Source organism: Aethalodelphis obliquidens, unplaced genomic scaffold (assembly GCF_003676395.1).
Source record: "Aethalodelphis obliquidens isolate GAN/ISIS:26980383/991018 unplaced genomic scaffold, ASM367639v1 scaffold21, whole genome shotgun sequence".
In the NCBI taxonomy this organism is placed as follows: Eukaryota; Metazoa; Chordata; class Mammalia; order Artiodactyla; family Delphinidae; genus Aethalodelphis; species Aethalodelphis obliquidens.
The window spans coordinates 8,931,325-8,953,645 of NW_020837965.1; the positions used below are offsets into that span (position 1 = coordinate 8,931,325).

The 22,321-nt window shown below is 34.6% G+C and overlaps 1 pseudogene; it reads right to left on the minus strand.

The window, feature by feature from the left end:
• Nucleotides 1-242: 242 nt before the first annotated feature.
• LOC113627761 (60S ribosomal protein L9 pseudogene) lies at nt 243-924 on the minus strand (annotated as a pseudogene).
• Nucleotides 925-22,321: the final 21,397 nt, after the last annotated feature.

Consider the following 22,321-nt stretch of genomic DNA (forward strand, 5'->3'; position numbering starts at 1 on the left):
AACACACCATTGTAAAGCAATTATACTCCAATAAAGATGTTAAAAATAAGTAAATAAATAAATAAAATGTTATGCCAACTGATGATTGAACATGTAATTGCACAAAGCCAGCTTAGTCACTGGATATTTTTGCTCCCTGAAATGGCCTTTCTAATCTTTAGAGCAGAACTTTTGCCTCAGGCTGTGTTTAATAATATATTAAGCATTAAATGTATGATTATAGCATAAACACATTAGTATTTTTTTTCAATACATGGCTTTTCTTGCATCTTTAAAATATTACAAATAAGTCTGAGGAATTATCTGGCATCTTGCTGTTTCTGTAGCTGGAAAACTTAGATTTTATTTATAACCCTGCTGAATTGTTCCGTTTTCAGCAATGTAGATACCATCCAAAATTTATCTGATATCTTTTCTTTTAACTGTTGGGGTTTGCTGAATCAAAGCAGTTAAATTTAATAGAAGTTCAGTGTTGTTTCCTTCAAGAATTAACTCATCCAAAAAAAAAAAAAAATCAACTCATCTTTTTGGGCATGAGATACCGAACAAGCAGCTCCTGCTTCATCCAAGTCCAGTAGATGTATTCTTTGCCAAAGAAATTTTGGATTTCAGCAAGATACCCATTCTCCTGAAGAACGACATTGATGGTGAAATTGGCATGCACAGACCTCATCTTAGAATAGACCGACACCCTTGGTCATGTTCTGTACATGACTACAGATATTACAGACGGAAACGAGTTGCTTTCTATTTCCCCACCCTTTGTAGCCTGGAGCCTCTTCTTTTTCTTTCCAAGGAGACTGAGTTCTACATTGATGTGATTGAAGTCCTTCCACAAGATTCCTCTGGAATTGTGCATCCCTTCAGAGTGATGTAGACATCATCTGGAATGTGGACAGTCTTAATCCTGAGAACAGTCTTCATCCTTGCAAAAGATGCAACAAAGAATCATATTCATATTTTTTAACTGCCCTGAATTCCATATTCTTATGTACCTGTACTCATTTCCTTGTCAAAGAAATATAATTTATTTAATATATATAGTTTCTTGTTATTTTACCATGTGTGTCTTTCCACACAGAAAATATTTTTTTTACCTAATTTTTAATTGTAGTATCTCAATAGCTACTTTCAAACTCTCTTAATCCTAGACTTGTAAGAGTTTCTTAAGCTGTTATAAATAGAAAAAAATATACAGCTGGAATTTAAATCTGAAGCTATCATAGCCCTATGGGTAGAGGCATAGTTAAAAGTGAGTGGCATGAAAAGTAACTTAAGTAGCATCATGAACCGTTCAAATTTAATAGGGGACAGGTTCAAGAAGGATCCTTTTTTTTCCCCTTAAATCATGCTCAATACATTAGGTTTTATTCACTAAAATCTCAATTAAATGCATAGACTGAGTACTGTGGGGTTGCCCAGATCAATTGCGTGTAGGTCGATCACTGAGCAACCATCAATAAAGCAATCAAAGTTGAAATATATTCTGCTTACAGTTTCTTGTTTCCAGTATGCTATGAAGTAACTGTAATTGCTATTCCCTTTAGCTCTGTCACTTGGAAGACTGACAGAGGAACAGCGCTTCAGGAGGAAATGTTCTCCTCATTGGATAAATTGATGAGTGGGTACTTGAAAATTAGGGCTGTAAGACTGAGGAAATCTGATCAATCCTGTACCAATGATATACACTAATATACAAAAGTTATGATGTTGGCCTCTCCAAAGAATGTTAAAAAGTTTGCAGCTGGTCACTCAGATTGAAAAGGTATCATGAAAGGGGGTTACTATCCCCCAAATTCTTCACCTTAATTCAAACCAAGGTATAGAATTATTTGGTATCAGTATTTAAAATGGTCATAATGATTGTAGCAGGCAGTGGAATGCCACAATGTTTTCCCACCTTCTGGTACCCAGGAATTTGTGAAATCTTTTCTTGACTACAAGGTGGGACCAGTGAATTGATTCTAACCAATAGAATATGGCAAAGGCAAAAGAATGTCACACTTTTGGTTAGGTTATTTTATACAGCAAAGGTGATGGGAAATCACCCCCATGATTATTTTATGAAGCAAACATACATGTTGTAAACTTCCTATTGAAAGGGTCATATGGCAAGGAATGGAGGGTAGCATAGAGGACCTGGCAGTTAGCAAAAATGTGGAGACCTCAGTTCAATAATTGCAAGAGGTTGGATTTTGCCAGCAGCCTGAGAGAACTACAAAGCAGTTCTCAATTTTAGCATCTAGATGAGCACATAGCTCAGCTAACACATTGATTGCAGCTTTGTGAGACCCTGAGCAGAGGAGCCAGATAAATTGTGCCTGCACTCCATCATCGGATGAATGGATAAAGAAGATGTGGGACATACATACAATGGAATATTACTCAGCCATAAAAAGAAATAAAATTGAGCTATTTGTAATAAGGTGGATAGACCTAGAGTCTGTCATACAGAGTGAAGTAAGTCAGAAAGAAAAAGACAAATACCATATGCTAACACATATATATATGGAATTTAAGAAGAAAAAAAAATGTCATGAAGAACCTAGGGGTAAGACAGGAATAAAGACACAGACCTACTGGAGAACGGACTTGAGGATATGGGGAGGGGGAAGGGTGAGCTGTGACAGGGCGAGAGAGAGTCATGGACATATACACACTAACAAACGTAAGGTAGATAGCTAGTGGGAAGCAGCCGCATGGCACAGGGATATCGGCTCGGTGCTTTGTGACTGCAGGGAGGGTGGGAGGGAGGGAGATGCAAGAGGGAAGAGATTTGGGAACATATGTATATGTATAACTGATTCAATTTGTTATCAGGCAGAATCTAACACACCATTGTAAAGCAATTATACCCCAATAAAGATGTTAAAAAAAAAAATGTGCCTGCACTTTGACCCATGGAGAACATGAAAAAATAAATGTGTGTTGTTTTAGCCTCTAAGTTTGTTATATATTATTATTATTATATTTTTATTATTTATGTCATTGAACACACAATAACAAAGGAATAATTTCCACTTATATTGTTGATGGCAAATATTTCTGATAAAATAGTGCTGTAACATCATTAACAAGTATTTATGAATGGTAAATTTGCTCTATGAAGTTTCTCCTTAAGATGAGTTATTTATTTAACTGAGAGGGCATGCATTGCATAGTGCTTAAGAGCATGAATTTTACATTCCTGGGATCAAATCTCAGTTCTTCTACTTTCTAGCTGTGTTATCTTGAGCAATTCATGCAAGCTCTCTGAGCTTCAGTTATCTCATCTGAAAAAAAAAAAAGGATAATAATTGCATATATCTCACAGGCTTGCTATGAAGACTGAATGAGTAAAAATCATGCCATTTATATTTGTTAAATTATTGAAATAAATATTTTGGTTTTATCCAGTCTAACTATACTGTAAAGTGTGTTATTTCTGTCAAAATAATTAATCTTCAAAAGTGAAATAAATAACTCTACCCATTGTACCTAGAATTAATGTCAGGAATAGTACAGGCTATGAAACAAGTGAACAAAAAAATTGCAGATGCCCAAAATTGAAAGAAAATGAATTCAATGACAGAGCAAAAAGAACATTGAGAAATAGTCACAGATTCATAGCAGGTAATCTCAACAGATTACAGAAGTCAGAGAAAGAGAGAGCATGTAGAACTGCTTTCAGAGAAAATTTGTTACCTCTAGGTGAAACAAAATTCTAATGATAAAAGTTTTGGTTAAAAACAGCTGTAAAAAAAAGGAAACTTTATTTAATAAGGATATGTAAACAGTAGCGAGAAGAACTAGTAAAGAAATCATTATGCTAATTGTAAATTTTAAGAGAGGCTAAAGTCATTAAAACACACTAAGGAAAGAATGACAAAGAGTGGCTCACCCAGGAACATATTTCACAAAGGTAGAACAGAGACCATACTCACTTGTTCCTTGCTGGAAAATTACTATTAACTTCACATCAGCAGTGTAAACTAAGTTTACCAATATTTTTTGTTTCTAGTTTTTATATAAATAGTGAATCTGTATATGAGTCCATCCAATATATAATCTGATTCCAGCAAATATGATTTATTGGATTCTCAGTTAACTGATGCAATTTATCCTTGAAATCATGTTGTTCAATGGATTAGCCCATGGTTAATTTTCCTCAGACTTCTCTCTCAGGCATAAAGATTTTTATTCAAGGTCCTTGTAGCCGAAGTGGGCAATGTATTCAAAACAGGCCATGTGACTTTGCTTTAAATGGACATTGAGTTTAGTTACCTTTTCAATGATTACTTTTGATTTAATGACCTTTTCAATGATTACATTCAATAGGTAAAATTATTGAAAATTAGGATCCTTTGAATCAAATTCTCTTTCTTTTTCTTTTGAGTACAGAGATAAATTTAATTTTCTATTATAAAGATAAAACAGTTACAAAATAATCAACTTTTGATGAATAAAATCTTCTGGTGAAAAATAAAAGTGAACTTCAATCCATTTGATATTAATGAGGGGCAAAGTTAGATGATGATCAGGAAAGGGGGTACTTACCGTGATCCTAAAGAAGCTTAAGATTTTGAATTTTTTCAAGTCTATATTGCTGTAATAAATCACAAAAATATAACTAACAAATCTCAGTAAACATGACCTTTTTTAAAGGATTTGTAAATATCACTGTATTTTTCTCTGTCACTCTTCTCTAATTTAGAAAGGTAAATAGAATATTAAATATTGTTCTGGTGTTGAAACAAGTAGTCATTAGTATTTAAAGTCCTAATAGTTTTTCCCCTTAAATACCCAAAACTCTCCAATAATTTTAGATATCTATCAATTAAATACTTCCTGATGTAGTAACATTATTTTTTTAATTTATATAATGAAATATTTATTTTGAATGTTTAATGTGTCTATATATAAAACATGATATATTCTATTGGCTTAATTATCTATGTGAGACATCAGAAACAATTTTGTGACGTACAGAATGATAAGCAACATTGTATATATATATATATGCATATGTAGGTTTAAATGTTTCTGTTCATACTTCTCTTTTCTGTTATTTATATTTACCCTGCCATACAAATGTATCTCAACTGATGCTATTATTCCAATCTGAAATGGGGGCAATTCATGTAATATATACCATTATGACACAATACTAAATAATAGACACAAAAAATAAATTTCCGGATAAGCATTTCTCATAACATTATAGACATAGATGCATAGATAGATGATAGATTTATAGATAGCTAGATTTATAGATAGATTTATAGCTAGCTAGCTAGATAGATAGTGGTAGACAGATGGATAGATATCCATTGGTAGTAGATGATAGATTTATAGATAGCTAGATAGGTTTATATATAGCTAACTAGCTAGATAGTGGTAGACAGATGGATAGCTATCCATTGGTAGTAAACTATACTAGTGTTCTGTAAGTAATCACATAATTAAATAAATAATATAACTCTAAAAATAATTCCAAAGAGAAGTGATAAAATATTTTGGAAAAAATGTTATCAGTGAGATAAATGTGTAAACAGAGGAGGAAATAGTTAGATTCAACAAACTATTTCTCATTTGTTAAGCATTTATTATATGTCAATATTTCTTTTAGGGAATTATATTAGGTATTGGGGATTTTACTACTGTATATTTAGAAGCATAATTTTCTACTTGTTTTTTAAATGTAGTCTCATTAATTTATAGACATACTGAATAGTAGGTAGATTAAAAATGCTAAACCTAGTTAATTCCTTACTTTATTTATACCAGAAATCCTATCAAGTGATGTCATTGTGCTATTCAATGCATGAGAGAAATGTTTCTTATCCCATGGAGCTTGAAATCTAACAGGTAATATTCTTCTGAATTTTAAATCATGTATTCATTTATTTATTCATTTAAAAAATACTTATAAATAATTGAGGGAGAGAAACTTTTAATTCTGATATATCTTAAAGGACATGAAAATATTTTCAACATAGTCACTTATGACCAATCCTCATACTTGAAATAGGAAATGTGGGCAATTGTGGTGATATACACATATAGATGGATGGATAGATACAAGGATGTTAAGATTTTTTTTTTTTTTACTATTCTTGAAGGTCTGTATTTTCTAAGATATATTTATGGCATTGTATGCACAATTAAATGATGCTTCAATAACAGGAAAAGGGGATGTTAATTGAGGAAGACAGTATTAGGTTGTTGCTCATCTATTTATATGAAGACAAGGTAGAAGGTAATGTTTAATCTATGTGTGTTGCTCTAATTACTATGAAAATTTGATTATGACTTCACTGGGAAAAATGAGATAGAAAATACATGTTAAATTGTGCGTATTAAATTTGAGAGGACAAAAGGTGATTTTCTTAAGTCCCAGGCCATGGGTTGATGGTCCCTGTACCAGATCAAGAATAATGACAACGAGCAGCAGCATAGCTAGCAGAGCCAGCACCTTGGAGCTCCTCACACTTAAGTAGTGTTGCTCTCCCCCTTGCCCAGAAGGTCATGGAGATAAAGAAGACAGGAAAAAGGACAGAAAAGGACCAGCCAGCAAAATAGCAGGAGCACAATTTTCAGCTGACAGAGTGTTGGTTCTCCAGCCGGGTGTCAGGCCTGAGCCTCTGAGTGGGAGAGCTGAGTTCAAGACATTGGACCACCAGAGACCTCCTAGCCCCAGATAATATCAATTGATGAGAACTCTCACAGAGATCTCCATTTCAACGTTAAGACCCAGCTCCACTCAATGAACAGCAAGGTCCAGTGCTGAACAACCCATGACAAAAAAATTGCAAAACATGAACACAAACCCACCCATTAGCAGAGAAGCTACCTAAAATCATAATAAGTTCACAGACACCACTAAACAAACTACAAGATATGGTCCTGCACACCAGAAAGACAAGATCCAGCCTCATCCACAAGAACACAGGCACCAATACCTTCCACCAGGAAGCTTACACAACCCACTGAACCAACCTTACCAACTGGGGGCAGACAATAAAAACAATGGGAACTATGAACCAGAAGCCTGCGAAAAGGAGACCGCAAACACAGTAAGTTAAGCAAAATGAGAAGACAGAGAAATACACAAAAGATGAAGGAGCAAAGTAAAAACTCACCAGAACAAACAAATGAAGAGGAAATAGGCAGTCTACCTGAAAAAGAATTCAGAGTAATGATAGTAAAGATGATCCAAAAACTTGGAAATAAAATGGAGAAAATACAACAAACAATTAACAAGGACCTAGAAGGACTAAAGAGCAAACAAACAATGATGAACAATGCAATAAATGAAACTAAAGATTCTCTAGAAGGAATTAGTAGCAGACTAACTGAGATAGAAGAATGAATAAGTGACCTGGAAGATAAATAGTGGCAATAACTACCACAGAGCAGAATAAAGAATGAAAAGAATTGAGGGCAGTCTCAGAGACCTCTCGGACAATATTAAATGTATGAACATTCAAATTATAGGGGTCTCAGAAGAAGAAGAGAGGAAAAAAAAGGGACTGAGAATATATTTGAAGAAATTATAGTTGAAAACTTCCCTAATATGGGAAAGGAAATAGTCAATCAGGTCCAAGAAGTACAGAGAGTCCCCATACAGGATAAAACCAAGGAGAAACACACCAAGACACATCTTAATCAAACTATCAAAAATTAAATACAGGGCTTCCCTGGTGGCGCAGTGGTTGAGAGTCCGCCTGCCGACGCAGGGGATACGGGTTCGTGCCCCGGTGGGAAGATCCCACATGCTGCAGAGTGGCTAGGCCCGTGAGCCATGGCCACTGAGCCTGCGTGTCCGGAGCCTGTGCCCCACGATGGGAGAGGCCACAACAGTGAGAGGCCCGTGTACTGCAAAAAAAAAAAAAAAAATTAAATGCAAAGAACAAAGATTAAAAGCAGTGAGGGAAAAGCAACAAATAACATACAAGGGAATCCCCATAAGGTTAGCAGCTGATCTTTCAGCAGAAACTCTGCAAGCCAGAAGGGAATGGCAGGACATATTTAAAGTGATGAAAGGGAAAAACCTACAACAAAGATTACTCTACCCAGCTAGGATCTCATTCAGTTCGATGGAGAAATTAAAACTTTACAGACAAGCAAAAGCTCAGAGAATTCAGCACCACCAAACCAGCTTCAAAACAAATATTGAAGGAACTTCTCTAGGCAGGAAACACAAGAAAAAGAAAAGACCTACAATAACAAACTCAAAACAATTAAGAAAATGGTAATAGGAACATACATATCAATAATTACCTTAAATGTAAATGGCTTAAGTGCTCCAACCAAAAGACATAGACTGGCTGAATGGATACAAAAACAAGACTTGTATATATGCTGTCTACAAGTGACCCACTTCAGACTTAGCGACACATACAGACTGAAAGTGAGGAGATGGAAAAAGGTATTCCTTGCAAATGGAAATCAAAAGAAAGCTGGAGTAGCAATACTCATACCAGACAAAATAGACTTTAAATAAAGACTATTACAAGAGACAAAGAGGACACTATATAATGATCAAGGGATCATTCTAAGAAGATATAAAAATTGTAAATATTTATGCACCCAACATAGGAGCACCTCAATACATAAGGCAAATGCTAAGAACCATAAAAGGGGAAGTCAACAGTAATACAATAATAGTAGGGGGGCTTCCCTGGTGGTGCAGTGATTAAGAATCCACCTGTGAATGAAGGGGACATGGGTTCGACCCCTGGTCCCACATGCCATGGACCAAGTAAGCCCATGAGCCACAACTACTGAGCCTGCACTCTAGAGCCCTCAGCCACAACTACTGAACCTGTGTGCCACAACTAATAAAGCCCATGTGCCTAGAGCTCCCACTCCACAACAAGAGAAGTCACAGCAATGAGAAGCCTGTGCAACTCAATGACCAGTAGCCCCACTCACCATAACTAGAGAGAAAACCTGTGTGCAGAAACGAAGACCCAACACAGCCTAAAATAAATAAATTAAATAAATAAATTAAACAATAATAATAATAGTAGGGGACTTTAACACCCTACTTTCACCAATGCGCAGATCATCCAAAATGAAAAAAACAAGGAAACACAGCTTTAAATGACACATTAAACAAGATGGACTTAATTGATATTTATAGAACATTCCATCCAAAAACAACAGAATGTACTTTCTTCTCAAGTGCTCATGCTTCTCAATGTACTCTCCAGGTTAGATCATATCTTGGGTCAGAAATCAAGCCTTGGTAAATTTAAGAAAATTGAAATCATACCAAGTATCTTTTCTGCATACAACCCTATGATATTAGATATCAATTACAGGAAAAAAAACCTGTAAAATATACAAACACATGGAGGCTAAACAATACACTACTAAATAACCAAGAGATCACTGAAGAAATCAAAGAGGAAATCAAAAAATATCTGGAAACAAATGACAATGAGAACACGATGACCCAAAACCTATGGGATGCAGCAAAAGCAGTTCTAAGAGGGAAGTTAATAGCAATAAAATCCTACCCCAAGAAACAAGAAAAACCTCAATTAAACAACCTAACCTTACACCTAAAGCAATTAGAGAAAGAAGAACAAAAAAAACACCAAAGTTAACAGAAGGAAATAAATCATAAAGCTCACATCAGAAATAAATGATAAAGAAATGAAGGAAACAATAGGAAAGATCAATAAAACTAAAAGGTGGTTGTTTGAGAAGATAAACAAAATTGATAAACCATTAGCAAGACTCATCAAGAAAAAAAGGGGAAAGACTCAAATCAACAGAATAAGACATAAAAAATGAGAAGTAGCAACTGACCCTGAAGAAATACAAAGGATCATGAGAGATTACTATAAGCAACTATATGCCAATATAATGGACAACCTGGAAGAAAAGGACAAATTCTTAGAAAAGCACAACCTTATGAGACTGAACCAGGAAGAAATAGAAAATACAAACAGACCAATCACAAGCACTGAAATCGAAATTGTGATTAAAACTCTTCCAACACACAAAAGCCCAGGACCAGATGGCTTCACAGGTGAATTTTATCAAACATATAGAGAAGAACTAACACCTATCCTTCTCAAACTCTTCCAAAATATAGCAGAGGGAGGAACACTCCCAAACACATTCTACAAGGCCACCATCACCCTGATACCAAAACCAGACAAAGATGTCATAAAGAAAGAAAACTACAGACCAATATCACTGATGAACATAGATGCAAAAATCCTCAACAAAATACTAGCAAACAGAATCCAGCAGCACATTAAAAGGATCATACACCATGATCAAGTGGGGTTTATCCCAGGAATGCAAGGATTTTTCAATATATACAAAAAAATCAATGTGATACACCATATTAACAAATTGAAGGAGAAAAAGCATATGAAAATCTCTTTAGCTGCAGAAAAAGATTTCAATAAAATTCAACACCCATTTATGATAAAAACCCACTAGAAAGTAGGCATAAGGAAAATTACTTTAACATAATAAAGACCATATATGACAAACCCACAGCCAACATCATTCTCAATCATGAAAAAATGAAACCATTTCCACTAAGATCAGGAACAAGAGCAAGTTGCCCACTCTCACCATTATTATTCCACATAGTTTTGGAAGTTTTAGCCAAAGCAATCAGAGAAGAAAAAGAAATTAAAGGAATCCAATTTGGAAAATAAGAAGCAAAACTGTCACTGTTTGCAGATGACATGATACTATACATACAGAATCCTAAAGATGCTACCAGAAAACTACTAGAGCTAATAAATGAATTTGGTAAAGTAGCAGGATGCAAAATTAATGTACAGAATCCTCTTGCATTCCTATACACTAATGATGAAAAATCTGAAAGAGAAATTAAGGAAATATTCCCATTTACCATTGCAACAAAAATAATAAAGTGGGGCTTTCCTGGCGGTGCAGTGATTGAGAATCTGCCTGCTAATGCAGGGGACACAGGTTCGAGCCATGGTCTGGGAGGATCCCACATGCCGTGGAGCAACAGGGCCCGTGAGCCACAACTACTAAGCCTGTGCGTCTGGATCCTATGCTCCGCAACAAGAGAGGCCGCGATAGTGAGAGGCCCACGCACTGTGGTGAAGAGTGGCCCCCACTTGCCACAACTAGAGAAAACCCTCTCACAGAAATGAAGACCCAACACAGCAAAAATGAATAAATTAATTAATAAACTCCTACCCCCAACATATTCTTAATAAAAACATAAATAAAGTACCTAGGAATAAACCTACCTAAGGAGACAAAAGACCTGTATGCAGAAAACTATAAGACACTGGTGAAAGAAACTAAAGATGATACAAACAGACGGAGAGATATACCATGTTCTTGTATTGGAAGAATCAACATTGTCAAAGTGACTATACAACCCAAAGCAAGCTACAGATGCAATCCCTATCAAACTACCAATGTCATTTTTCACAGAACTAGAACAAAAAATTTCACAATTTGTTTGGAAGTACAAAAGACACCGAATAGTCAAAGCAATCTTGAGAAAGAAAAACGGAGCTGGAGGAATCAGGCTCCCTGACTTCAGACTATACTACGAAGCTACAGTAATCAAGACAATATGATACTGGCATAAAAACAGAAATATAGAGTCAATGGAACAGGATAGAGAGCCCAGAGATAAACCCACTCACCTATAGTCAACTAATGTATGACAAAAGAAGCAAGGATACACAATGGAGAAAAGACAGTCTCTTCAATAAGTGGTGCTGGGAAAAATGGACAACTGCATGTAAAATAATGAAATTAAAACACTCCATAACACCATACACAATAAACTCCAAATGGATTAAAGACCTAATGTAAGGCCAGGCACTATAAAACTCTTAAAGGAAAACATAGGCAGAACACTCTATGACATAAATCACAGTAAGATCCTATTTGACCCACCTCCTAGAGAAATGCATATAAAAAGAAAAATAAACAAATGGGACCTAATGAAACATAAAAGCTTTTGCACAGCATAGAAACCATAAACAAGATGAAAACACAACACTTATAATGGGATAAAATATTTGCAAATGAAGCAACTGACAAAGGATTAATCTCCAAAATATACAAGCAGCTCAAGCAGCTCAATATGAAATAAACAAACAACTCAATCCAAAAATGGGCAGAAGATAAATAAACATTTCTCCAAAGAAGATATACAGAATGCTAACAACACATGAAAGGATGTTCAACATTACTAATCATTATAGAAATGCAAATCAAAACTACAATGAGGTATCACCTCACACTGGTCAGAATGGCCATCATCAAAAAATCTACAAACATAAATGCTGGAGAGGGTGTGGAGAAAAGGGAGCCCTCTTGCCCTGTTGGTGGGAATATAAATTGATACAGTCACTATGGAGAACAATATGGAGATTCCTTAAAAAACTAAAAATAGAACTACCATACAACCCAGCAATCCCACTCCTGGGCATATACATTGAGAAAACCATAACTCAAAAGAGTCATGCACCACAATGTTCACTGCAGCACTATTTACAATAGCCAGGACATAGAAGCAAACTAAGTGTCCATCAACAGATGAATGGATAAAGAAGTTGCTGCACATATATACAATGGACTATTACTCAGCCATAAAAAGAAATGAAATTGAGTTATTTGTAGTGAGGTGGTTGGACCTAGAGTCTGTCATATGGAGTGAAGTAAGACAGAAAGTGAAAAACAAATACTATATGCTAATACATATATACAGAAGCTAAAAAAAAAAAGAAAAGTGAAGAAGCTAGGGGTAGGACAGGAATAAAGATGCAATCATAGAGAATGGACTTGAGGACATGGGCAGGGGGAAGGGTAAGCTGGCATGAAATGAGAGACTGTCATTGATATATATGCACTACCAAATGTAAAATAGATAGCTAGTGGGAAGCAGCCGCATAGCACAGGGAGATCAGCTCGGTGCTTTGTGACCACCTAGATGGGTGGGACAGGGAGGATGGGAGGGAGATGCAAGAGGGAGGGGATATGAGGATATATGCATATGTATAGTTGACTCACTTTTTTATACAGCAGAAACTAACACAACAATGTAAAGCAATTATACTCCAATAAAGATGTTAAAAAAAATAGAAAAAAGAAAAATAGGAAAAGAATAATGACAAATCAATTACCTATGTGTAGATGTTAGTAAATAATGCTGAAAATAAAAAATAACATAATTAATTTAGTTTCCTGAAGTTTTAAAGAAAATTAATTTTTCTATAAGTAAACCATTTGTATCTAAGGCAAATCTTTTGTCTACTAATCTGTTCATTTATTAAACAAATTTTTTTTTTTTTTTTTTTTTTTTGCTGTACACAGGCCTCTCACTGTTGTGGCCTCTCCCATTGTGGAGCACAGGCTCTGGACACGCAGGCCCAGCGGCCATGGCTCATGGGCCTAGCCGCTCCGTGGTATGTGGGATCTTCCTGGACGGGGGCACGAATCCGTGTCCCCCGCATCGACAGTCGGACTCTCAACCACTGCGCCATCAGGGAAACCCCTAAACAAATGTTTTTAAGTAAGGAGAAATTTTGAGTGTATTAACTCTGTATCAATATGACCAGTCAATTATTTAATTTTTCAGTTTAATGGATACATTTTTAACATTTAAATGATTGATTCTTAGAAAACTGATTAAATTCATGTCTAACCATATAAAGAGTTCATTAAAAATGCTTTATAAGGCTTCCCTGGTGGCGCAGTGGTTGAGGTTCCACCTGCTGATGCAGGGGACACGGGTTCATGCCCTGGTCCAGTAGGATCCCACATGCTGCGGAGCGGCTGGGCCCATGAGCCATGGCCATTGAGCCTGCACATCCGGAGCCTGTGCTCTGCAGTGGGAGAGGCCTCAACAGTGAGAGACCCACATACCGCAAAAAAAAAAAAAAAAAAAAAAAAAAAAATTATGTATTGAGTTGATACTATTTATTCATTGATTATTTTTTTGATAAAATAATAGTAGTAGAAATAGCATTATTGTTGTGTATATCAGTAGGTGTCACTCTTTTTCTTGCCACCTCATCTGATTGGTTTAAAAAGTTTTACTTTTGTATATAAGTTCATATGTAAATGTTTATACCATCATTTATTTTTTAATTACATGTGTTTATATAGACAGTTATTAATACCTCGGAAAAAACCTACCTAAGGAGGCAAAAGACCTGTACTCAGAAAACTATAAAACACTGATGAAAGAAATCATAGTTGACATAAACAGGTGGAGAAATATACCATGTTCTTGGATTAGAAGAATCAACATTGTGAAAATGACTACACTACCCAAAGCAATTTACAGATTCAATGCAATCACTATCAAACTATCAACGGCATTCTTCATAGATTTAGAACAAAAAATTTTACAATTTGTATGGAAACACAAAAGACCCTGAATTGCTAAAGCAATATTGAGAAAGAAAAATGGAGCTGGTGGAATCAGGCTTCCCAACTTCAAACTATACTACAAATCTGTAGTAATCAATATTGGCACAAAAACAGAAATATAGATCAAAGGTACAGGATAGAAAGCCCAGAGGTAAACCCACACACATGTGGTGACCTAATTTATGACAAAAGCAGTAAGAGCATACAATGGAGAAAAGACAGCCTCTTCAAAAACTGGTGCTGGGAAAACTGGGCAGCTACATATAAAAGAAGGAAATTAGAACACTCCATAACACTATACAGAAAAATAAACTCCAAATTGGTTAAAGACCTAAGTGTAAGGCCAGACACTATAAAACTCTTAAGGGAAAACAAAGGAAAAACAAAGGAAAAACAGTCTTTCACATAAGCCACAGCAAGATCTTTTTTGACCTACCTCTTAGAGTAATGAAAATAAAACCAAAAATAAATGAATTGGACCTAATGAAACTTAAAATCTTTTGCACAGCATAGAAACCATAAATAAGATGAAAAGATAACCCTCAGAATGGGAGAAAATATTTGCAAACAAATCAAAGGACAAAGGATTAATCTCCAAAATATACAAACAGCTCATGCAGCTCAATATCAAAAAAAACAAACAACCCAATTAAAAAATGGGCAGAAGACTAAATAGACATTTTACCAAAGAAGACATACAGATAGCCAAGAGGCACATGGAAAGATGCTCAACATCACTAATTATTAGAGAAATGTAAATCAAAACTACTATAAGGTATCACCTCACACTGGTCAGAATGGCCATCATCAAAATCTACAAACACAAATGCTGGAGAGGGTGTGGAGAAAAGGGAACCCTCTTGCCCTGTTGGTGGGAATGTAAATTGATACAGCCACTATGGAGGACAGTATGGAGGTTCCTTAAAAACTAAAACTAGAGCTACCATAAGACCCAGCAATCTCACTACTGGGCATATATGCTGAGGAAAACAATTCAAAAAGACAAATGTACCCCAATGTTCATTGCAGCTCTATTTACAATAGCCAGAACATGGAAACCTAAATTTCCAACAATAGATGAATGGATAAAGAAGATGTGGTACACATATACAATGGAATATTACTCAGTCATAAAATGAAACAAAATTAGGTCATTTGTAGAGATGTGGATCGACCTAGGGTCTGTTATACAGAGTGAAGTAAGCCAGAAAGAGAGAAACAAAAATCATGTATTAATGCATATATGTGGAATCTACAAAAATAGAACTGATGAACCTATTTGTAGAGAAGGAATAGAGATGTAGACATAGAGAACGGACATATGGACATGGGGGGAAGGGGAGAGTTGTTTGCAAGAAACTGAAATTATAGCACTAGAAATTATGTTTAACATCAATACACTACCATATGTAAAATAGATAGCTAGTGGGAACCTGCAGTATAGCACAGGGAGCTCAGCTTCATTCTCTGTGATGACCTAGATGGATGGGATGGGATTTGGGAGGGAGGTCCTAGAGGAAGGGGATATAGGTATACATATAGCTGACTCATTTCATTGTACAGCAGAAACTAACACAACATTGTAAAGCAATTTACTCCAATAAAAAAAATACACATGTAAATGTATAAATTAATATATCTGTATGCATATACAATTGTTTCTTTATTCATATTCTTATACAAGTAGCATATTTGTGTATGTGTATCATTGCAGAAATGACACAAATTAGCAATTATAAGACCAATTTTATTTGAAATCATGATGGTTTTATTTGTATTGATTACAAGGTGTCTGCAGCAATTGCTAACAAGAGCAAATCCATAGAAGTTGTGAGAATATCAATATGCTTCTAAGTCACAAATAATGAAGATGTATAGCCAAGGTACTTTGAGTTTCTGAAAATTATTCCTTAGCTCTCAGAGTGGATAGTACTACAGTAAAATCATTTTTGGTTGATTAGATAGAAATGACAATATCAAGTGAAAAGAGAATATAGTAAATTGTCAGATTCATTTTAATGCACATGGTATTTTACAGTGATATAAATACACAGTATCTTGCAATTATATATGTTGCAAGTCATGGTAATTTTTCCTGCACTATTTTTTCTTTCCTAAATTGCCATGTAGTTGAGTTGTCAATATGATATTCTCAGAGTAAGTAAAATGGAAACTTAAGAAAATACTTAGATAACTCAAGCAATGACAGTACGAATAGTTCTTATTTCAAGAAGGAGAGGTAGGAAGGTTGATGTGTTCAGAATCACAGACTCCTCAGTTTGATATCTTTATTTCATGACTTAGGAATTAGCAACTACAGACAATGAAGTTTATGAATAGAAAAAGGTTGAGAGAGCCGACATTATATTATTCCTCCAATTATGGTGGTATCTCCGATTTTAAAATATCTTGTTAAAAGGTGTATAACAGGGCTTCCCTGGTGGCACAGTGGTTGAGAGTCCGCCTGCCGATGCAGGGGACACGGGTTCGTGCCCCGGTCCGGGAAGATCCCACATGCCGCGGAGCAGCTGGGCCCGTGAGCCATGGCCGCTGAGCCTGTGCGTCCGGAGCCTGTGCTCCGCAACGGGAGAGGCCACAACAGTGAGAGGCCCGCGTACCACAAAAGAAAAAAAAAAAAAAAAAAAAGGTGTATAACAGTAACCATTTTAGTAATTAACCCCCTGTTATTTCATACCTCTGATTTTATTATAATGAATATGTTTAACGTTGATATTTATGCAGTTATGAGTTAATACTTTTAAGAAGATTAAACAAACTCTTCTGAGACATACTATTAATTTGAGAACATGTTAAAATATAATATTCAGGCATATAAACCATGTATTTTCACTCTTCCACCCAGTTCTACAAAACTGACATTTATAATTCAGGACATTCTCAAGGAGTAATTAGGTAATGTTTTAATTTTACCAGAACTTGGATTCATCTTCCAGAAACATAATTCTGAAATGTCTTGTTGTAGAAATTTATATTAAATTGCCATCAGGAAACCACTTTGGACTATTAGAAACTCCGTTCTCATTTAAATTACCCCTGCCTCTCTTATTTTTTTGTTGAAGGATCCCATTAGTATAAAATCCTTTATAGGAAACTAGACATGAATAAATAATTTTTGTCTTTATTCTGTATTTGCTCCCTTTTACAGGTGATATAATTTCTTACAAACTGAGTTTTAAATCAGATTATCTTAAGGCAAAGTCCTGAATGTACATAGGTTGTTGTCCCTGTTTAGACATTTACTGAATCCATTACCTAAGGGGATGCAGGAAATGGGCAGTGAAGATTAGGCCTCATTTAACAGTGCAGATTCAGAAGAGGCCTATTTGAGATGCTATATATAGAGAATATATAAAGAAATTTTATATTTTCAATATTTTTGGGGAAAAATGTTCTGTGCTCAAACTTTTTGCGCTGAATTGAAAGTAAATGGGGAATGAGAAGGAGCTAACATTTGTTAGACCCTGCTATGAGCCAGGTAATGGAAAGAAAAAGAAAAAAGGAGGTAATGTATAAGCCATATTGAATACCTTTTACTTTGGTGAGCTTTCATTGATATTTCAGGGTTTTTTGCAAATATTGATTTATTTAAAATTATTTATCCCTAATTGTGTTACTAAAGAATTGTAGTAAGTGCCTTTTCCCCCACAGAAGTTCTGTCATGCCAGGATCTAAAAATTTAGCTTGAGTAGCTAAATTATCTTTCTTTTTTCAACTGGTGATAATTGTGTCTGAAATTTAGAGAGAACTTAATATATTTTATTCATAATATTCTTTGCTGTGCAAACTGTCCAATTTTTGAGACTTACAAACACTTTGTTCCTTATTTTATTTTATTTTTTTTTGCGGTAGGCAGGCCTCTTACTGCTGTGGCCTCTCCCATTGCGGAGCGCAGGCTCCGGACGCACAGGCTCAGCGGCCATGGCTCACGGGCCCAGCCGCTCCGCGGCATGTGGGATCTTCCCGGACCGGGGCACGAACCCGTGTCCCCTGCATCGGCAGGCGGACTCTCAACCACTGCACCACCAGGGAAGCCCTGTGTTCCTTATTTTTATGTACATAATATAAAACCTGTGACTAGGAGTAATCTTAAGAAATAGATGAATCCTTTGATTGCTTTTCTCAGGATCAGCAGTTCATGACATTATGACTATGTACAACTCTATCATGAAGAAAGATTACTTAGTAAATACTTTACCATGCTCAAATGCCCCCTCCTATGTCAGAACATTCAATTCTTTGGGAGTGATTATGGCAGCTTAAACGTCCTGGCAGGTCCTTCAAGATGTTCTTAGATTAACAACAAGAGGACCTATATCAAGATCCAAAAGGCAATGAGGATTTCAGTTCCTTGTATGTTTCATGAATGTTTTCAAATTAAGTTTCTTGTTCCATGGCAAATGTCCAAGAATTTAGGTATCTTCCATGTGACTGAAAACCATCTAACATATTTTATAAGAAGACTATTAACTCTATATGTAAAACTGTGTTGCCCACACATGAGCTGATTTTCTTTAGGACAAAGAGTAATATCTGATTGAAGGCCCTTGATAACTGAGTAAGAACATCATCCTCCTTTTCTCTGGGATCTCAAGCATGAAACTGGCAATTCATCCAACAATAACAAATATCAGCACAGTAAACTCTTGTGCCATGAACAAGGCTGTCTTACATACATGAAGAGACAAATTTTGGGGTTTTGTTAGCTAGTTATGTTACCCTGTATGTTTCCCAATCCTGCTTTAATTTCCAGGAGACATTTAGTAAACTAAGAGCCACCCTGCTGATAATACTTATATCTTATGTACCTTGTTGATTGTCTAAGATCTGTTTTTATTTTTAATTATTCTGTTTTGCTTTATATTTGTTTGTTAGGCCACCTCAAATCCTCTTGGGTGTAGACTTTTCTGAAGTAAATTATTAATGTACTATCTCTGAAGCACTCAAGGTAATAATACACTCAAGGTTGAAAGAAAATAAGCCTACTGAGAAGAGCTCTTTTCTCCATATCTTTAAAAATGGACTTATTAATCACGTGTAAGAATGAAAATCATAAGGGAGGAAAGAGTGGTTTAGAAACTGAGATGGAAGATGACAGGAAATCATTAGAAAAATCAATATGTTTAAATGATGAAAGATCAAAGCATCATACTTCTAAGAAATGTACAAATATCAAATAGGGTAGTTTACTTTTCAAAAGGTAGTATTATTCTACTCTAGGGGAAAACAGGGGATCAGGGTATAAAGCATGATAATAGGGGACCTAAAATAAAATTTAAAGTTTTTCAGAGTGTGAAAATGATGCTGAGTTCCAGGAAAGAAGGAATATTGTGATGGATTATAGCATTCCATTTGAGAGTTTTGCTGATAGCAGTGCATTATAAAATCTGTATCTGTTTAGGCATATGTGGTGTGTGTTTATACATGTGCTCATGCAGGAGAGAGAGTTGAAAAGGTTTAGTTATTAGGTTGTGGGTCTACACAACCTTGCTGTTTCTTAAAATAAATTTTAACATACATATATTCTAAACCAGCAATTCTAATTCCAGGCACTTCTCCAAGAGGAAATAACAGAGCTTTCCACAGAGAGATTTGTACAGTAATCTTCATAATAATATTACATACAATAATCTTAAACTAGAAACAACTCAACTATCCACCAATACAAAAATAGATAAGCAAATTGTGGTATTCATTAGCAATTAAAATTCATTAATTTAGTATACTTTAAATTTGTGTATTTTACAGTATGTAAGATTTACCTGAAAAAAGAACTTTAAACAAATATTAAATTCTGATTAATAATATGACTCCTGAGAATTTTGAAGTGGGATATGCAGATTTCTGAAACTTAATAAGGCATATTTATAGGTGGCTAGAGAGAAGGATATGTATACAATACAACAAATTCTACAAAATGTTAATAATTATATAGTTTTAGCTATTGGAATATGTCTATTCACTGTACAATTTTATATATGTTTAAAATATTAATGATAAAATGTTGAGGATAGATTAAAAGAAACTAATACCACAAAAGGAATGATTGTTCGCTCTTATGTTTACCTCTATATTTATATCTATATCCATATGTATCCAATACATATAGCAGCAGGAAGGAATTATAAAAACATTAAGTGAAAGAAATTGGACCAAAAAACTATATACTCTATGATACCATTATTATGAAGATCAAGAATGGGCAAAAGTAATACATGATAATATAAATGAGAAAATTGTTGCCTATGGATGTGGTGATGGCCTGAAAGAAGGAAGAGGGACCTTCGGAGGTGCTGGAAATGCTCTATATCTTGATCGAGGTGGTGGTTAAATGAATGTATACACGAGCCAAATCCATCACTGGTAAAATTAAGATTTTACCCAAAAGAAAAATATTGAAATAAAAACATTTTAAGATTTTTTAAAATGCTAAGATGACTCATGTGCAATATAATTTTAATAAAGGAAATACTAAAGAATGTTCTTTATCAGAAGAATAACTGCAGGTAGAAGCATGAAGAAACAGGAAGGAATAAGGAGCAACATAAAAGGTAAGTGTATAGGCAAATCTAGATATAAAATCATTTTAATTGTTTTATTGTGTTTAAAATGTGTATCAAATAAAATTAAATGATTAAGGTAGCAAACAGAGAAGGAATAGATATGCTGAGTTAAGGTTCTCTAAGGTCACTGAGTCATGAGAAAATTGCAGAAGTCCTAACTTATGTAAGTTTTATACATCAAAATTTTAGATTGTAATCTCTATAAGAACCATAAAAATAATAATAAAAGATACGAAACTAGCAAGTCATAAGAAAAAAATTGTTTTACAAATAAGTAGACAAGAATTAAGATATAAAGGTAATAAAAAATGATATACAGGTATTTAAGTATTTAGGGTTGAAGTGCACAGTACTATACAACAATCTTTGATATGCCTACAAAATGAAATAAATTGATGACTAGAATGATAAATGAAAAGATATATAAATATGTAATAAGCTAAGCTTTGCAACATGAGGGAAAGTTAGATGTTACACTTAAGCCCAAATATGTCAATAATTACAAAAATTTGTTTAAAATAATTAATTAAAAGCAAATATTGTCAAACTGAGTTTGAAAGGGAATAAAACAAAAAAAACAATTCTGCTTACAACTTGCTTTAAATATGAAGACACAGAAGAAAAATAAAAAAGCAAAGGAACTGAACAATGTTAACCAAAAGAAAACTCATGTGGCTATACTATTATCAGACAAATAGAATTTAAGGTAACACTACTAAGATGAAGAGATATATCTGAAAATGATATAAGGGTTATTGACCAACATATGTAAAATTTTAAATCTGTATGTACCTAATAACATAATGTCAAAATATATAAACCAAATGGGCAGAAACCAAAAGGGGAACTATTCAAATTCACAATGATATTGGAAGATTTTAACCTATTTTTCTTAGTAACAGGCAGAATAAGCAAACACACAACAAATCTGTAAGGATAAAGAAAAGTTCCATTGTGAATGACAATTATGATCAGATTTTTATATCTGTAACATAGTACCAACAACTGAAGCATGCTAATTCATTTTAAGGGCACATGGAATATTAACAAAAATAAAAATATGCTAGGAAATGAAGCGAGTATATTAACTTACTAACGTGAATTTAAGATAGACAACAATTAAAAAAATATAATTATAAAGTACCAAATATCTGGATATCAAGTAGAATATTTCTACATTGCCAAGGACTTAAACACATACAAAATGAAAATTATAGAATGTTTTGAACTCAGCAAAACTTGAAAATATGGATTTATAAACTTCTGAAGCAAGAATGTTTATATTCAACTTGGAGAGAGTCAGCACTCTTCAGTTGTGGTGTCTTTAATTCTGTTCTCCAGCTCCTGATATG